Here is a 16,797-nt window from a genome sequence, read left to right on the forward strand (position 1 = left end):
AGAGAAAATGCCATCTGATCATGTTGTTTCAAGCAAATTGGTTTCCTTGGCTTCTGAGCTGCCTTGGCCCCAGTGATCCATGCATTGAATGTGTTCATATAATTTGATTTTTTATGTTTGTCTCACTTATTTGTGTGCATGGCATGTCCAAATCGGACCATTCAGAATGAAGACATTGTCCAAATTTTCCATTCAATAAATGGGTTGTTACAATTGTCATGGCACAACAGGAACAGCCTCAACATGAGCAGTATGGCACATTTGTACTCTGCCTGGTGTGCCACAACCAACAATTTGCAATTGTTTGTGCTGGAGTGGGGGGGGGGGGGGGGTTGAAACTGCTTATTGTCGTTCTCACGGTTCGCCGATTCCCAGTGACATACCGTACCCATCTGCAACGTGTTTAGCCCACGCAAAGGTTCTTAAGTACTGTGCGTTTGGTTTCAGACGTCCCTTGGCGCGATTGCGGCATATTTTCGTGTGATCGCCGAACCTGAACGGAATCTACGGCCGCATACCATTGAAGGCAAGCATACCGAGCTAGAACGTATTTTTGTGAGCCGTTTGCGTGGTTATCTTGTATCTATCTTGACGTATCTCCGAAGCTCTGCGTGCAAAGACAAAACCACATGTCCCTATGTCAACATTGGAAAACGACGTGCACCATGGTGTCTTGAAGTGGGACGTATCTATTCCTCCCATTGTACCAGATGTATTGTTTTCCCCTCAGAAAAGCTGATGTGGCTTTATTTTGTATGTAGGCTGTTTCACCATCAGCCGCTGGCATGCCTTCGAACCGTTAGTTTGCGTGCGAACTGCAATAGTGCTCTTGTAAATGATGCTTTCATGCGTGTCATCTGATTTCCGATGATCGACGCCTAACATAAACTGACCTGAACTAGCTTCACTTTTGTCAACTATTTTTTCGAACTTCTGACAATCATTTGTTTGCAGGCACTGCCTCCGGGAATCGCGAAAGTTCGATGACGCTGTCTTACGGGAGGGAGGTGACAGAGTAAGTTGACTTTGCTTTCATTGGTGTGAAGTGTTTGGCCGGCCGATTTTTACGGGCTTATCAACAATACCCTGGTCAAGCTACATGTCTGAGAAACCGGAGAGCCCCGTGGCGCCCGCCCCTTGTGCCGGCATGAGAGGCAAGCAACACCACATAGCCTCAGAAACTGAGTGCGTTGTAAGGCCCCAATGACGACGACGCCGGAGAATGTCCAAGATGTATTCATGGATGACGTTTCCATGCGTGTCATCTGGCATCGGCGATCGGTCCATAAGATTTCACGAGCGAAAAGACTGGATATCAAGAGTACGAGCCTGCCTGCATTCTGGTTTAGCCCACCCATTGGCCTCTAAGGGCTTCGTGTGAAGCCCCATGTGCAAAGACAAAACCACATGCCACAATGCCGGACAATGCAGAAACGCGCACAACACGGTTTCTCGAACTGCGACACGTACGTGTTTGTCCCATTGAACCAAACGTAGCGTTTTCGTGCGGTGAGGGATAACGTGGCCTTTGTTTTGTGTGCAGAACCGGACAGTGTACGTGTAAATGATGCTTTCATGCGTGTCATCTGATTTCCGATGATCGATATCAAAATATAAACTGACTGGAACTCCCCTGGTGACTCAAGAGAACCATTTCTTCAAAACACTGACACAACCATTTATACTTAGGTGTTGCACCCAGGAATTGGACAACATCAATGATCCTGCTCTTTAGGAGAGAAGTGATGGTGAGTGGACGCAGTTTAAATGTTTGGTGTACTGTATGACTGCGTGCTTTTGATGTAGTCATGGCAAACGCCCAACATTACTCATGATGTTTTCATGCGTGTCATCTGACATCAGTGATCGACTCATTCAATTTTGCTGATGAAAGAGACGTCTGTGGAGATGCCCGTGGTTAGTCAGGATACCCACAAGACTCTGTTTTCAGCACCGGCTTGTGGAGAGGGGAATCCTCGATAGAGCTCCTGTGATGGGAACCTGCAGCTTATTCAGGTATTAGGAGTGTTCTGGGTTAATTGGTGTAGTGTGGCTATTCTGCAAAATCCGTCATTTGTGTTGTCTTTGTCTCCTCTTTTTTCGGAATGGTGCGGTGCATTGCTGTGACGCATTTTGTTGCAATTGCAATTTGGATAGTGTGACTTAGCAGCTAGCAATCATGCATGGATGTCGATAGTGCAGTGGTTATCATGCCTGTGTTACCAATCGTGTGGGAAACCAGAGGTACAGGGCTTGATGCCCAGCGGTTCCCGCCCTTCGTGCTAGGATAATAGACGGGCAACTCGTAATAGCCCATACAGCCGTGTGCGTCGTAAAGCCCACAATTATTCATGATGAAATGTTTGTAACCATCTTTCGGGGCTGACACCTGATGGATTTTTTCTACTCTGAGCTGTTTATTGGTTTGCCGCAATTGCTGCCAGTCCCCATGTAGTTAGTTGTTCTTTCGTTTTTGCAGGTGTGGAGGACCACGGGATAGAGCAGAACTGTCAAACCAAGGTTGGTACTGAGGTGAATGTCGCTGTTGTACCAGGTGTTGATGGCATGTCGATGTTTGTTATGCTTCCGCTGTGTGCTTTTTGGATTATCTTTGTTTTTCAACTGGGTCAGTGTACTTTTGTTTGGATTGTTACATGCTCAGGAAAGTTTGTACTGCTCCCTGAGGCTAGGTTTTCTACCTGCTGACTTCTAGTGGTCTAGCCCTTTCCCCCCCCCCCCCCCCCTAGTAAAATTGTGATAGGTTAGCAGTGCATGACATTGTTTGCGCGGTCCACAAGCTTGATGTAGGTGTTGATATTCAGCCTTACTGTCACAATGATGAAACCTTTTTACCATCTTTCGGGGCTGATACCTGATGGATAAATACCTGTCTGAGGTGTTGACAATTCCTCATGTCCTGTTTGCTTTTCTTCAATTCACGGGATTTCTCATTTCAGTACCTTGGCAGAAGTGATACACGTTGGACAGGCACCACGCACATAGTAAGGTATGTGTGTTTGAATGCTCCAAATTATTCGTGGCGGAGGTGGCGCGGAAACGCTCCTCTGTTTGCTAAATGCTGGAAGTCCTTTTTTAACATGTAATGCAACTGATTGGTGTCCAGTCGTATCCATGCCTTCTAGATGTTCTGTTCCCTAGTTATTTGACCCCGGTGCGTTTGTTTAAACGTGATGATTCTCTTTACCATCTTTCGGCTGACTGAATGATGTACCCATATTGTCCTGACGCCCCCTTTTCTTCTCCAGTGTTGTGATGGATTTGAAAATACTGATCATGCACTGCCTCCCGCAGATCGATGTTCTGTCGGTTCTGGATCCTCAACCGTAGTAAAGGTGAGCCAACATCACGCGCGCCTTCCCAGAGGCAGTGGCTTGTTGAATTTTGTTTTTTGTTTGTCCAGCAACTGTCCTCCGGTTGCCAAAAAAGATCATGGTATGTTCCGTTTGGGGGCATTCCACACTTAAACCTGGTAACACGTTCTCGAGGCATGTCATAGATGATGTCAAATCAATTACCATCTTTCGGCTGATCAACAGTGATGGATCAATCTTTGTCTGACGTAATAGTCTTGTCACCCTCAGACACTTACCATATGTGGTAGTAACTCGGTGGTATTTCAGGCTCAACCAGACGCTTAGCAACTTAAGTTCCTGCGGCTGTGCTCTACAAGGTGAGTGAAGATGGTACCGGACGGGTTCGCGTCTAAATGATCACAATATTTCGGTTATTCATGTCCTGCTCCGATTCGACATATGCTGCAAAGAACGTGTGGGTCGATAGTCTGCGTACTGTATCGAAAGGGGTGCCAAATGAGCCAAACGATTTTGTTACTGCATCAAGTGTCGTGATTTTCGTCGTGATCCTTGCAGCGTTACCAACGCGTGACTGAAATGCTGCGAGTTTATTAACCACCTTTCGTCTGGTCACCAGTGACAGACCAATTCCGCTTTGAAGTCCTCATTGCGTTCCCCGCAGTTGTTCAGCATATCGGGGTATTTACGCTTGATGGTATTTCAGTAACCGGCTCCGACGTGCTGAACATCGACAGCTGCTCGTCGACCTTCGGTCAGTAAGTGGGACGGAGCACTCTTGGCTAGCATATTAACATATGCATTTAACGGCGAGTATATGTACATGATGATCACAAATCCCTGATTCCGCATATGCCGTTCTGGCTGTCGTCGGGATTTCATGAGGGTCTTTTCATAGTTACTCTGATTCTTAGTAAACAGCTGCATCCAGGCGTTAATGTGACAGGTGCCCTAATCGTCCGCCTGTCTGCTCTAGGGTTTAGACGGCGATGGCGAGGCGCATCGATACGGCACAACGGCGCGAAGCCTGGTGGTACCGCAGTGGTGCTGGTACTGGTACTGCAGTGGTCGTCAGGTCCCGGTTCGTGTGCGGACTTGGCCTCGAGTTCCGACCGAGGACCCAACGCATGCTGACGTCCTCGCATTGCGTTCATCCAGCGTGCTTAGGCTTGACATGCGCGCACGGGATACAACGCATACCGCATGCTGTCTTTTCTGTGGTGTAGCGCAAACTGATAATTCCGCGCGGCCGCTGTTTTCTTTGTCCGCGGTGCTCGCTTTATTTGAATTTCCTGAATACACGGCCGCAGACATCGGGCGGTATTTCATGTCTGAAACGGAAACTCGGCAGGCAGGTGCGCTTGGCGGTGAGCGCCCACAAGCGTACGAGAGTAGCCGACACGGATTGGTTACATCGGTATCGGGCTGTCGTCGGTAGTTGTCCCAAGGGGATTTTTCCTCGAAAAGTGCGGAAGGGGGCGTGCCTTTTCCCTCCGCACATGACGGGCCTTGGGTTGCCGCGGTTTTCATGTGGCAAGCTGGGGAGGCACAGGTCTGGTCGCTGTTGTGGCCCCTTCAGGCCGAAAAACATCTTGGTAAACTACCTTCCCTAGCCGGAAGAATGGGCGACTAGAAACCAGTTCAGAGATTTGATGCCGGTGGTAAGGGCACTCCAGCTCCATATAAATATGAACTTTTGCTAAGTGTATATACCGCTAAAGCCCAATCCGTCCAAGACGACCATATTGCGTCATTGTTCCCTTTCTGACCAGAATCTGGCGTCGCTGTGGTTGTGCTCCTAGCACGTGAGGCGCACGCGTGCTGGGCGTGAAATGGCCTGGGTCGGGGCACCCCCGAAATGCCATCCATCATGCCGGCGCGCTCCGCGAGGAGTCTAGTTTACGGTAGCAGCCACGCTCGTCTGATGAGGCGTGTGAAGCGCGGCTACCCTCTGTATCATGCGATCTGAACTCCCGCGATTGTGGCGCATGCAACCTCACTATAACGAAGAAGTGAAATAGGCCTTAAGTTCAGTATATATATATATATATATATATATATATATATATATATATATATATATATATATGTATATATATATATATATATATATATATATATATATATATATATATATATATATATGTATATATATATATATATATATATGTATATATATATATATATATATATATATATATATGTATATATATATATATATATATATATATGTATATATATATATATATATATATATATATATATATATATATATATATATATGGTTTCGGTGGATCTCAGTAGAGTATTCCAGGCACCACGCATCAGTGTGTGTTACGCGAAAACATTGCCCGCCGAAACCGAAAGCTGTGAATCTCGTGAAGCTAGCCGTGGACCCAGTGGACTGCGGACCCCGCAACTCCCGGCAATGGAATACGTCGCGGCCAGACGGCTCGTATATCGGAACTCTCCCGGGTGTGCGGTCCCTCATTCGCTAGCCAGCGTGGCAGTGGAAACCAAACAGAATTTGCTTTTTGTTATCACATTTCTGGATTCGCGCGGTGGTGCCGTGCGTTTGTGCCCATTCAGTGAACGATAATTCAGACTCGGAGTTCTGCCGGTACAATGATGATTTAGGTGTTAGTGCACATGCGTTGGGAATTGGTAACGCAACAACGGTGTGCCAAGCGATGAAACGATGCATCTTTTGGGCGTAGGTTAGCAACTCTTGCTCCGTCACAGAACAGCTTACTTTGAATGATGATGTCTGATGCACGTCTGCTCAGGTGCAGTTGAACTTTCAGGTGTCGGCTATGTTCAGCCGTGAGCGTTGCGAGAACTGCGTTAAGCGCAGCCTTCTAACCTGCTGGATCCTGCTCATCATCACGGACGTTGTATACCTGGGCATCGCCAGCGCCAGCCTGGCCTACTTCGGCGCCTTCAAGCACATCAGCTTCGTCTACTACCGACGCATCAATACCGAAACGCTGGTGGTGGCCGCGCTGGGTAGTGTGACGGGCGTATTCGGCGCTTTCGGCACGGTGCGCGTGTTCCGGCGCGTCGTGTTCGGCGCCATGCTCTCGCTGCTGTCAATGTTCGTACTGCTAGTAGTCGCCGCAATCAGCCTGCGTCAAATGGAGAACCCATTCGCCAAGTACGACACGTCCGTGGCCACATCCGAGGTGATGACCACCGAGATTTCTGAGTACGTTGAGTATGGCGGGCTGTCACCCGGTGCCAACCGTTCGGACGCCCAGCCGACGGGCCTGCTGCACTTCATGAACGTTGGCCAACGCATCTTCCAATGCTGCGGCAAGGTCTCCTACATGGATTACCGGCATGCGCTGGTGCCACGGAGCTGCTGCAAGGACACGAGCCGCTGCTCGCGACAGCAGCGCCTCCCTGACGACAACGCGTTCGACCGGCGGGTCATCTACACCACCGGCTGCCTGTACAACATGTACCAGTGGGCACTGCTTGTGACGCTGGCTGGCCTCAACCTGGGCGCCTTCTGTGTGGTCGCCTCTGGCTGCTTGTTGCTCGGCGGCATGCTGTTATACCTGTTCCGGCACAAGGAGGACGCGGTGTGCTCGGCACGCTCCACACGCACCGCCGGCAGCCTCTCGCAACGCTCCGCGGCCAACGTCAGCATGGTGCTCATCGTAGTGGACGATCGCGATGCGGAGCAGGCGCCGCCCGCCGCCGACGGGTCGAGCCGAGTCTTCTGAATCGAGTCAGGCGCAATGTGTACAGCTTACAGCATGCGAAAAACAATACAGAAGCCGCAATACATGTCAACAAAAGTTGGTGTGTATTGTGTGATATGGTTAAACGGCTGCCTTGGGGCACGCATGTTGTGAAAAGGCGGTGTCTCGAAAAAATTATTTCGGCTTTGGACGGGGGAGCACGCGGGTGCAATTCGTAGATGCGATGCGATTCAGCTGTCCAGCACACGGGATGCGAATTTCTGTCAAGTCTATGACGACGATGGATGTGACCGCTAGAACCCACTTCCCTATCTTGTACTGGCTGTTCCCGCTGTCCATTGTTACCGGCCTCTTGCTGCTTGAGTGCTGCGTGACGTATGCTCGTGCACTTATAAAGCTATATGTGCATGATGCCTCCTATCTATGCGCATTTCTGACCTCTTACCCTGGTCTCTGATAAAATAGAGTCAGGAGCATAGAAGCTAAAACTGCTTGACTTTGAAGAACAGATCAGACACTCCTGATCAGACGCTCCTGGGCCGATCCAGAGGGGGGGGGGGGGCACGAGCCATGACCCCCCTTGGACCCCGCAGGGGCCCGTTGGCTCCGAGGGGGCCATGGCCGGCCAGTTGGGATCCCGATCATCCGCTCGATCGATCGAGATCATCTGATAACCTGTTTGGGTACACTCCATCTTTCTGGGGCTCTCCGCACCGGGTTTCGTGTTCTTCTTATTTGAATGGAGAGCCTTGCGCTCCTGTCGGGGCCTGTTCTGATAAGATGCTCGGGCCCATTCGATCGCGGGGGCCTCTACATACGGTTTTGGGTACTTCCTTTTTGAATGGAGAGCCTTCCGCGCTTTTCGGGGGCCCTGTCTGTTAACCTGCTCTGGCGCACTCGATTACTCGGGGCCCACTACATCGTGTCGTGCTTATTTCATATTTGACCGGAAGGCCGTACGCTCTTGCCGGGGTCCCATCTGTTAACCTGCTCGTGCACACTCGAATATCCGGGGGCAGTCCACGTAGTATCTTGGGCACTTCCTACCTGGGTGGAGGGCCCTATGTACTTATCGGGGACCCTATCTTCTTGCCGCCCCGGCCACACTGAATTGTCGGGGGGCCCTGCACATTGGGCCTTGGTGTTTGAATTCAGGGCACTAGACTCCTATCTGGGCCACCTGATAATCTGCTCGGGTATACTCCATCTTTCGGGGGCCCTCCGCATTGGGTTTCAGGCACTTCTTATTTGAATGGATGGCCCTACGTTCTGCTCGGGCCCCTTCTGATAAGCTGTTCCATTTTATCATTTTGGGGTCATTCACAAGGTCTTCGGTGCTTTCCAATTCGAATGGAGAGCCCTACGCCCTTGTTGGGAGCCCCATTTGTTAACCTGCTCGGGCACACTCGATCATTCGGGGGCGCTGTTCATTGGGTTTTGGGTACTTACTATTTGAATGGAGAGCCCTGCACTCTTGACGGGGACCCTATATATTAACCTGTTCTGACGTACTGGACCATTCGGGGGTGCTCTGCATTGGGTCTTGAATGCTCCCTATTTGAACGAAGGGCCCTACGCTCTTTTTGGGAACCTTATCTGTCAACCTGCTCGGGCACACCCGATCATTTGGGAGCCCTCTTCATTGGGTCTTGGGTACTTCCTTTTTTAATAGAGGGCCCTTCGCCCTTAATGGGGCCCCTATATGTTAACCTGCTGGGGCGCACTCGATCCTTCAGAGCCCTACACATTGTGTCGTATTTCTTTTTTGAATGGATGACCCTATGTTTTTGGCGGGCCCCATCTGTTAAGCTGCTCGGGCCGGTGGTGGATGGAGAGGCAGGGGGAGGGAAGCACGGAACAATGGACCATGCCGAGGGGACCTAAATGCTCCGAAGGGGCCCACAATCGGCCGGACGGACGCAGTTTTCTTACAACAAAAACAACAAAATTGGAAGCCTTCGGCCTACAGACGACCAAGAACGATTGCTAGCAAAAGTTAAGACTTCACAACCAGAGCAAGCTCATTTTTTGCTGATTGAGAAATTGTCGCTTGGGGGAAAATTTCGGACCTCATTGCGCAGTCTAGAGCCATTGCGCTGTTGTTTTCCCGGCCCTTTATGTCCACTTGCCAGGTCAATCTGATCGCTCAAGAGCTTTTCACGTTGCCCTTGATCTCTGCATTTTCTCGTAGGACCCATTGTATTGTTCCGACGCTTTCTGCCTCCATGCCTCAGCACTGTTGATCTATCAATTTTTCCTCCGCGGATTCTTCCCTTTCGCCCGAAATGCTCTTTACGCTTTTTCCGAGCCCCATATGCTAGGATGCACTCAGTTGCTCAGGGGTCCTTCAGTTAAGTCTCGGGCTCTTCCTTTTTGCTTGGAGAGCGTTCTGGTGCTGCTAGGGCCTATATAAGGTAAGGCGCGGAGACACTCGATGCTCAGGGGCCATCTACTTTGATCGAGGGCTCTCTCACTCTGCTCTCATTTGCGGAGGACTCTTCATTCCAACTGAGGCTCGTGTTGTTCAACCGTCCGCGCACTCTTGTTCGCACAGGGGTATTAGCTCATGGTCTTCCCTTATAATTCCCCTTCGCTCGGAGGGTTCTGTGCTCTGGCCGGGGCTTTATATGTCAGCCTGCCGAAGCACTACCAGCCGCTCATGGGCTCACCAGTTGGTCTTGGGTTCTTTTTGCTTGCTCTGCGGACCCTATACTTGTTAACGGGAGCCACTTTGTTGACCTACGGCACCCATGATTACTCAGGTTTCGTTCCTATTGGCCTTGGTGCCTTCGCCTCAGAGCAGCGGTCGAATATCCGTCGATGAATTTTTACGCGCAATTGCCGAACGTAATTTTACATGCCGCCGACGTGGTATGTATCATTTTCATTAGCTTTTGAGTGTGTGACACTTATTATACTAGCGCATCACGTTCTTAACACATTTCGAATGTTAGGATGTGTCGTACTCCTTTGTAACGGAGGAAATATTCTGCGCTAGTCATCACCCAGCCAGCATGTCTTATGGGTCCCAGTTGGACAGTCATATGGGGCCCACCTGGGCTGTCCACTTCGGTCACATGTGGGCATGTCATGGGCAAACACCGGGGTTCCATATAGGTGACCCTTGTTGGGCCAGTGCGGGGCCTAACTGACGCACACATGGGGCCCATCCAACGTTTACAACCGGGACCCATGTGGGTTCGAGATAGACAACCAAATAGGGCCCACCTGGGTTTGCCACCTCGGGCCCATACGGACATGTCATGGACAACCAAATGGGTCCCACATGAAAGCCCATGTGGGGCCCTTGTGGGGCTTAGCTGGAACACATATGCGACCCACCTGACATCAGCACCTGACCTGACAAGCCTCGACAGCAGCACCTGACCTGACACGCCTCGACAGCAGCACCCTTTCGTAAAACAGACACTTCCCTGTTATCATGCCCGATGCGACAATCACTAAATCGTTCAACGGATGTTAGGTGTTGCCATTCCGCCGTTGTCAGCGCGATGTTTCCTGCCGTCGTCGCAGTCTCTCCCGCGGAAGCCGTTTTCCTGGTACCTATTTCGTTTTGCTGCGGGAGACACCGCAGCGTGGTGTGTTGCGCAGGATGGTCCCTGAAAATGGCGATATTCAGTACTTCAGAGCACTGCCCCACGGCCTCAGTATGGATGATTATTCTTGTACACCGATGTTGATACTGAAAGAACTGATCTTTTGTTAAATCGTTCATCGAGGTTGAAATAATGAGAGCATTTATGTCGAATAGCAATGCAGAAATGCACCATACATGCACACTCTCGGAGTACATGTATGGAATAACTTAATGAGAGGTCACTTACACGGAGTACTTGCATGAAGGCCGACTTGAGTTATGTCATGCCATGTCATGTCATTGAGGCTTTACGGCGCACTCAGCTGCTGAGGCTAAATGGTGTCGCCTGCTTCTCACCCTGGCAGGAGGGGCGCGCACCGCGAGAAATCGAACCCCGTACCTCTGGTTTCCCAGACGTGCAGTGGTTAACGCAGACGCATTAACCACTACACTACCAGCATCCCGACTTGAGTTATGTCTTCGGCCACAATAACAAGGACATGAGTAACAACGACAACGACAACGACTCTTCATGGTGCCATTTATGAGGGTTATCAAGCCAAACGCTTATATGGTATGAGAATGAAGTGATGTATTGCATTCTATTTTGCCAGGATGATACTAACAAGCTTATCAGTCATTATTAGAGGGACTGGAGCGTAGCAGCTGTCAGCTGTCTATACAGGAATAAGGTATTGTCACGTTGTCTCGATAGATCTTTTGTTTAGATCGGCTGTTTTTCGATCCACCCACTCATTAAAGGATGAGTTTTGGTCGTATTCGGCACTCGCTTTTTGCCCCTGCAATGAATGGCGTGCGGCTGATGGCAACAAATGCAGTCGTCAATGATTAAGAGATGTTCTTGTCAAAAATGTCTGAAATAAATAATAAAACAGTACACTCCGAAAAAACACTGCCAGCCCATTTTCAAAAAAATTCTGCCACTTCTTTCTTATGTCACGATCCCAAAACTTGGTTTGCTAATATCTATCCCGGAAGGTGCTCAGATAAATGAAATATGTAAAATGGGCTTGTCTTCGCCATGTTCATCTTGCGGAATTACCAATGATCGTGGTAAGGAAATCCTCGCTGTAAATTTGGCAGAATTGTACATGAAGTAGGAGATGAACATTACGAACCCATATGGTACAATACCTGCTTTCCGAAGCGTGATGATTCTGGAGCAGCACTAGTTATATTTGGGATAGTAGATAGCATTATTCAATACTAGGCTATTTATTTTTATCGATCCCATCGATGTCTTTGCGTGAACAAATACAATCCTAAAAGATAAACCAAACACCAGGCACGAAAGGAGGAGCGCGCCGACTTATATGTGGCGAGTAATTGCGCATTAGAGACATGACCATTATTTTGTTTGCTAGGTAACGTAAACGTTATTTTGGTTGTTAGGTGACGTAGAACAATTGCATCCCACTACATCCTGGTGCAGCCGATTGACACGACACAATGCCTGTTCCTCTTCTCAGTATGTAGTAGGCCGACATGAATTGGTGCGCATCAACTGACCAGCCTAACCATGCGCCTTAACCCGTACATTCTCAGCCCTCAGATGAATGCAAACGAAAAACATCAACATAATGGCCGCCTCCATCGCCGCGTTCGCAGGCTGCTGTCATCGCTGACAAGCGACATCTCCGAAAAGCCATTGGCTAGAACTAACGATACCTTCTCAATGACGTCAGTGTCTTTAGGGGTGAATATTGCTTGGGGCCTACCCGATAACTTCGTTCTTCCATACAAACCAAAGAAAATTTGGGGGCTGTCGCTATATCACGTCAGTGGAGACGAATTTGTAGAAGCCGGTGGCACCAAAATTTGTAAATCGAAATTCGCTACCACCCTACGTGCTTAGTCAAAAATCCTACCTTGACTAGACACGCTCTCTTTAACTATCCGACGTTCCGTTCAAATATTATAGCGTGGGAAATGTTCGTCGACCTCAAACAAGATCCTAATGAAAAACCCTAAAAGCGGTAAAAAAGCGTTTGTCAGGACATCATTTAGGTGCAATGATGTGCATGGAAACGACAAAGAACTGTGCATTCCTGGACTTTGTATCGCACAAAACACGAAGCAGTGCATTTGTCATTTTCCCTCACGGTTATACAATGGCTTTCGGTGTACGGCCGATTTCATTTTCGAAACACAAAGTAGGCTTTCATGTTCTTAAACACGCTATCTATGCTTTGTTGTGGTTTTGAGCTGTAGCAAGACTGTTACCTTTTGGTGCGACCATGTTAGGGGTTTCATGGAAAATCAAATAACGCACGTTTTTAGCGTTAGCAGAATACATGACACGTGAAATGCAGCCATAGGATGCAGTGAGATAAGCAAAAATGCGCTTTCCTATTGTCGGCGATGGCGTCAGTATTTTGATCACACGCACAGCATTCTTGGTGACTGTTTGACCTGAACATGATCATGCACACATCAGACATCTGAATTCCTATTTTACGTGCGCACTCGTGTGAAAAAGACTTTGTCGATTAAAAACACTTGCGGAAAAATGTTCGTGTATCCACATCACACGTCTGCAAAAAAACTTAACTGCAAGTAGTTTTTTAACAAGCTTCAAACCTTGGTAAGCAACCAGACTCATCCATACGAACGTTTACGATGCAAACGGTGTCGTGCTGAACTTTTTCAGACTTCTGTTTTGCCAAGAAAGGTTTTCACGTAACGATCTTTCCACATTACGAAATTGATACCGTAAGCAGCCTATCTTGACGGTCTTTCCGCGTGCAAACTTGTAATTTGCAAACAGTTGTCAATCGGCCTGTTCTCTGCGTACTATTGTCCGTGAGCAGAGACGACACTCTTCGGGTGTCATCTGGTGGCTGTGACAAGATCTCTGTCGAGGTCAAGAGTACGCATAGAAGAAAATCGTTCTGCAATCTTTCTTAAGATACGTTTGTATGCCTAAGTACAGTAAAACGAAAGGTATGGGAAAGATCTCATTATACAAAAAAAACACGCAAAAAGCTACAAAAAATACAGCTTTTGTGACAAAATGTTCGCCGAGAAACTATCGTAGCGAACATATTCTGAGCGAAAAAGTTCATGGGAAGAATCGTATGAGTTGTTTTGTGGCCAATCCCTTCAGCGGTAAAAAGCCGTTGTAAGTGTCCACACCTTTTCACGTAAAGTTGTAATGATGGTAATGTGTTTGTACGCAAAAATTCCTACAGCTCCTCAGGGACATAGTTTGTTTCATCAAAATGCGAACATCATGCGCCACGTATCATGCATCACTCATATAAAATTGTTGTAATAGCATAACAACAATTTCAGGCTAGCAAACATCACACATTAAGGTACTTATCAGATTCGCATAATCGGCGATGATGAGCCCTGTACGTTTAGGTCTGGTCGCCGACTTTTTAAGAATGGGCTCACTAATTTTCCTTCCTGGATGATCCGGTGCTCTATCCACGACTGAGTTCTGAAAAGGTTATACGGTCTGTACCGTTCTGGATTTCAGGCTCAGTGCGTTCTTGTGGTCTATACCTGACTGAGTTCCAAAAAGGTTATACGGCCTGCACCTTTCTGGATTTCAGGTTTAGTGCGCCCTTTATTGATAATGAACACACTACAAAATTTACATGCATCGTTCTTCCTTTCCCCTGAAAATTGAGGAGGAATAGGCTATCGGCACTGTCTTATGCATGTACAATGTTCCTCAGAGCTGCGCTGGACAAATTCCGAATTTTGAAGGTGTATAACATTCAACAAATGTTCATAGCATAAGTAACGTAACACACACGTTAATAAAAGCCACGCGAAGAAGGATTGTACATAACCACGTGTAAAACAGTACAGGCTTCAGAAAAACGATTATCACCGATCTTAGGTGGCAATTTGGCTTAGGCGGCGCCCATCCCCCTCCCCCTCCCCCTCCCACACACAAGGGCTTTTGTGAGGAGGTTTCTGACAGTCCTCCTGCCAAATGGTACACGAAAAATACAGCATTGTTCATTCCTGGTGTGTCTGGATTACACGTGAATGCGACGAATTAAAAGCATACGATAAATGAAATGAAGGCAACCGTTTGGCGGTGGCAACCGATGGTATATACTTTCACTCTTTGACCTAGCGGATCATTTTTTTAAATGTTGTGATCGTAGCGTCATCTGCCGGGCACCCTTTCCTGACGAATGGTTTCTAGTTGCAAGATAATGTTGAACGTTTGGCTCTAGACCTACAATTCACCAGCGCTCTTTCAGAACGATATACAGCTTTGAAGTGGCAAACACTTCAAGCCATGGCTTATCATCCCTTTTTCTTTTCCTTGAATCATGCCGCATAGGAATATCCATAGATGCTTTTCGACACGTCCATGTCGTACGTAGAATCGCACATATATGAATTCACAGTTATATGCTTTAATTCTTTCCCTGCTAAGGGGGAGGGCGATGCACCCTTACCCCTTCCCGAAGTTTCTGAGGATATCTCTCTGGAACGTGTAATCACGCCGAATGTTTCGCCATCAAGTGGCTGTTCATTTTGGGCGTTTTGACGTCAGAAACGTTTCTCTATCAGCCTGATTTCTGAAAAGCAAAATTTTGTCGGAATACTGTATGGCGACTCACGGCCGGCGCGCGCAGCGGGCGGCAACCGACGGATCCGCCGATGGCGCACGGCGGCCAACACTGTTGTGTCAACAGAGCCATGCATGATAAACGTATGTTCAAAACACATCCCATATATTGATGCATATATGTTTACATATATATAAAATGGTAGCCAAAATTAAACAAAACCAGCGTTTGTGAAAGTTGTTTGCTGTTAAGCTGCACTGTTATGCAAACATGCGCATGCAAAGCTGAAGAACCTCGTTCCCAGGAAAAATTGACATTTGATCTGTCCTAGTGGGATAAGTGAAACGACGCAATACGATGAGGCATCCGAATACCCTCCTGGCTTACAAATACAGTTGCGTAAAGATATATCAGTGGGCTCATAAAAATTGGTGGCTGAGCTAAATCGCAAGGAACGAAATGATCAGGCACCCTTTGTCAGCTGGGAGTACTGGTTCCAGGCTTATTACATTGAGGAGACACAGCGCCCATTCGAATGCTGTCAACAGCTGACCAGCCAATCGCACCACCCAACCACCAATGCCATGGACGGACAGCTCTCCACATGCTGGAAGTCTTCACAGACCGTTGGTAACTGAAATATTAGCTTCCAAATATTGAAATAATTGCGTGGAGTCGCCCACGCCGGATTTCTGACACTAAAGCTGTCGATGAGTCCAAGCATGACCCTCTGGGCCTATGTTCGTTGAGCACCAAGCAGCTCAAAGAAACTGCATCTGATCAGTTGCGTGCAACCATCAGAAACTCCGACCAAGGTTTTAGAAGACAGTGGGTTAGAGGTGTGCTCGGTGCTGCCGGCCCACCTGGCCAGCCGGCCCGTCTAGCCAGTCGGCCCGCTGAGCGGCACCATCGCGCCCCTGAAGGGGTTGCGGTGGTGCCGGTCAGCGGGCCGGTCATGCCAAACCCTACTCGCCACGGCCGAGATCCCAGCGGGCGACCGGTCAGCAGGACACGCGTAATTATCGAGGGGGGGGGGGCTCCAAACGTGAGCAGCGGTCCATCAACCGGTGAAACGCTAATAGACGGCTCACTCCATGCCCTTAGCACACAAACATCCGACACAGAACACGCCAACTGCCTCAAGTGACATGCCAGTGAATCGGTCAATGTTGGCCTGAGCTAGGTTCGCCCACGCGCAGTCCATGCGGATGGAATTCATGCCAGCAATCCCTCTTGTTGGTACCTGGAATGGCAAAATGGAACCAGGAAACCCACGATACGAAAAATGTTACGCACATAGTCAATATCACAGCATATGGACAGCCAATCTGGGTCCCAGACAGGGCCCGGGCACCAGCCCACTTGCATCCCATGCTGGCATGTGGCCAGCTTGCCACCTGCGGCCCGTCTGAATCTCAGTCGATGTCGCCCACCTTTGTTGCAAACTAGCTTGTACACGATCAGAAAATATCCAACCATGGAGAGGAAAGTCCGAAAACTAATGTACTGGTGTAAAAGATGTCAGCATATGGGCAGCCCACCTGGGTCCGACATGGAGCCCGAAGACCAGCCCACCTGCAGCACATGTTGACATGAGT

At 48.6% G+C, this 16,797-nt stretch overlaps 1 long non-coding RNA gene across 2 annotated transcripts; it reads left to right on the forward strand.

The window, feature by feature from the left end:
- The first annotated feature begins 965 nt into the window (after positions 1-965).
- On the forward strand, positions 966-4,647 carry LOC119103941 (uncharacterized). 2 transcript variants are annotated; one of them, XR_005094844.1, is made up of 9 exons: positions 966-1,015; positions 1,690-1,748; positions 1,952-2,016; positions 2,480-2,520; positions 2,958-3,007; positions 3,313-3,353; positions 3,642-3,691; positions 4,039-4,086; positions 4,309-4,647. It is a non-coding gene; the product is annotated as an uncharacterized LOC119103941 (long non-coding RNA). The 2 variants fall into 2 exon arrangements; XR_005094843.1 differs by lacking the exons at positions 966-1,015; positions 1,690-1,748 and having other exon boundaries at positions 1,801-2,016.
- Positions 4,648-16,797: the final 12,150 nt, after the last annotated feature.

Source organism: Pollicipes pollicipes, unplaced genomic scaffold (genome assembly GCF_011947565.3).
Source record: "Pollicipes pollicipes isolate AB1234 unplaced genomic scaffold, Ppol_2.1 Scaffold_5724;HRSCAF=6776_pilon_pilon_pilon, whole genome shotgun sequence".
Classification (NCBI taxonomy): Eukaryota; Metazoa; Arthropoda; class Thecostraca; order Pollicipedomorpha; family Pollicipedidae; genus Pollicipes; species Pollicipes pollicipes.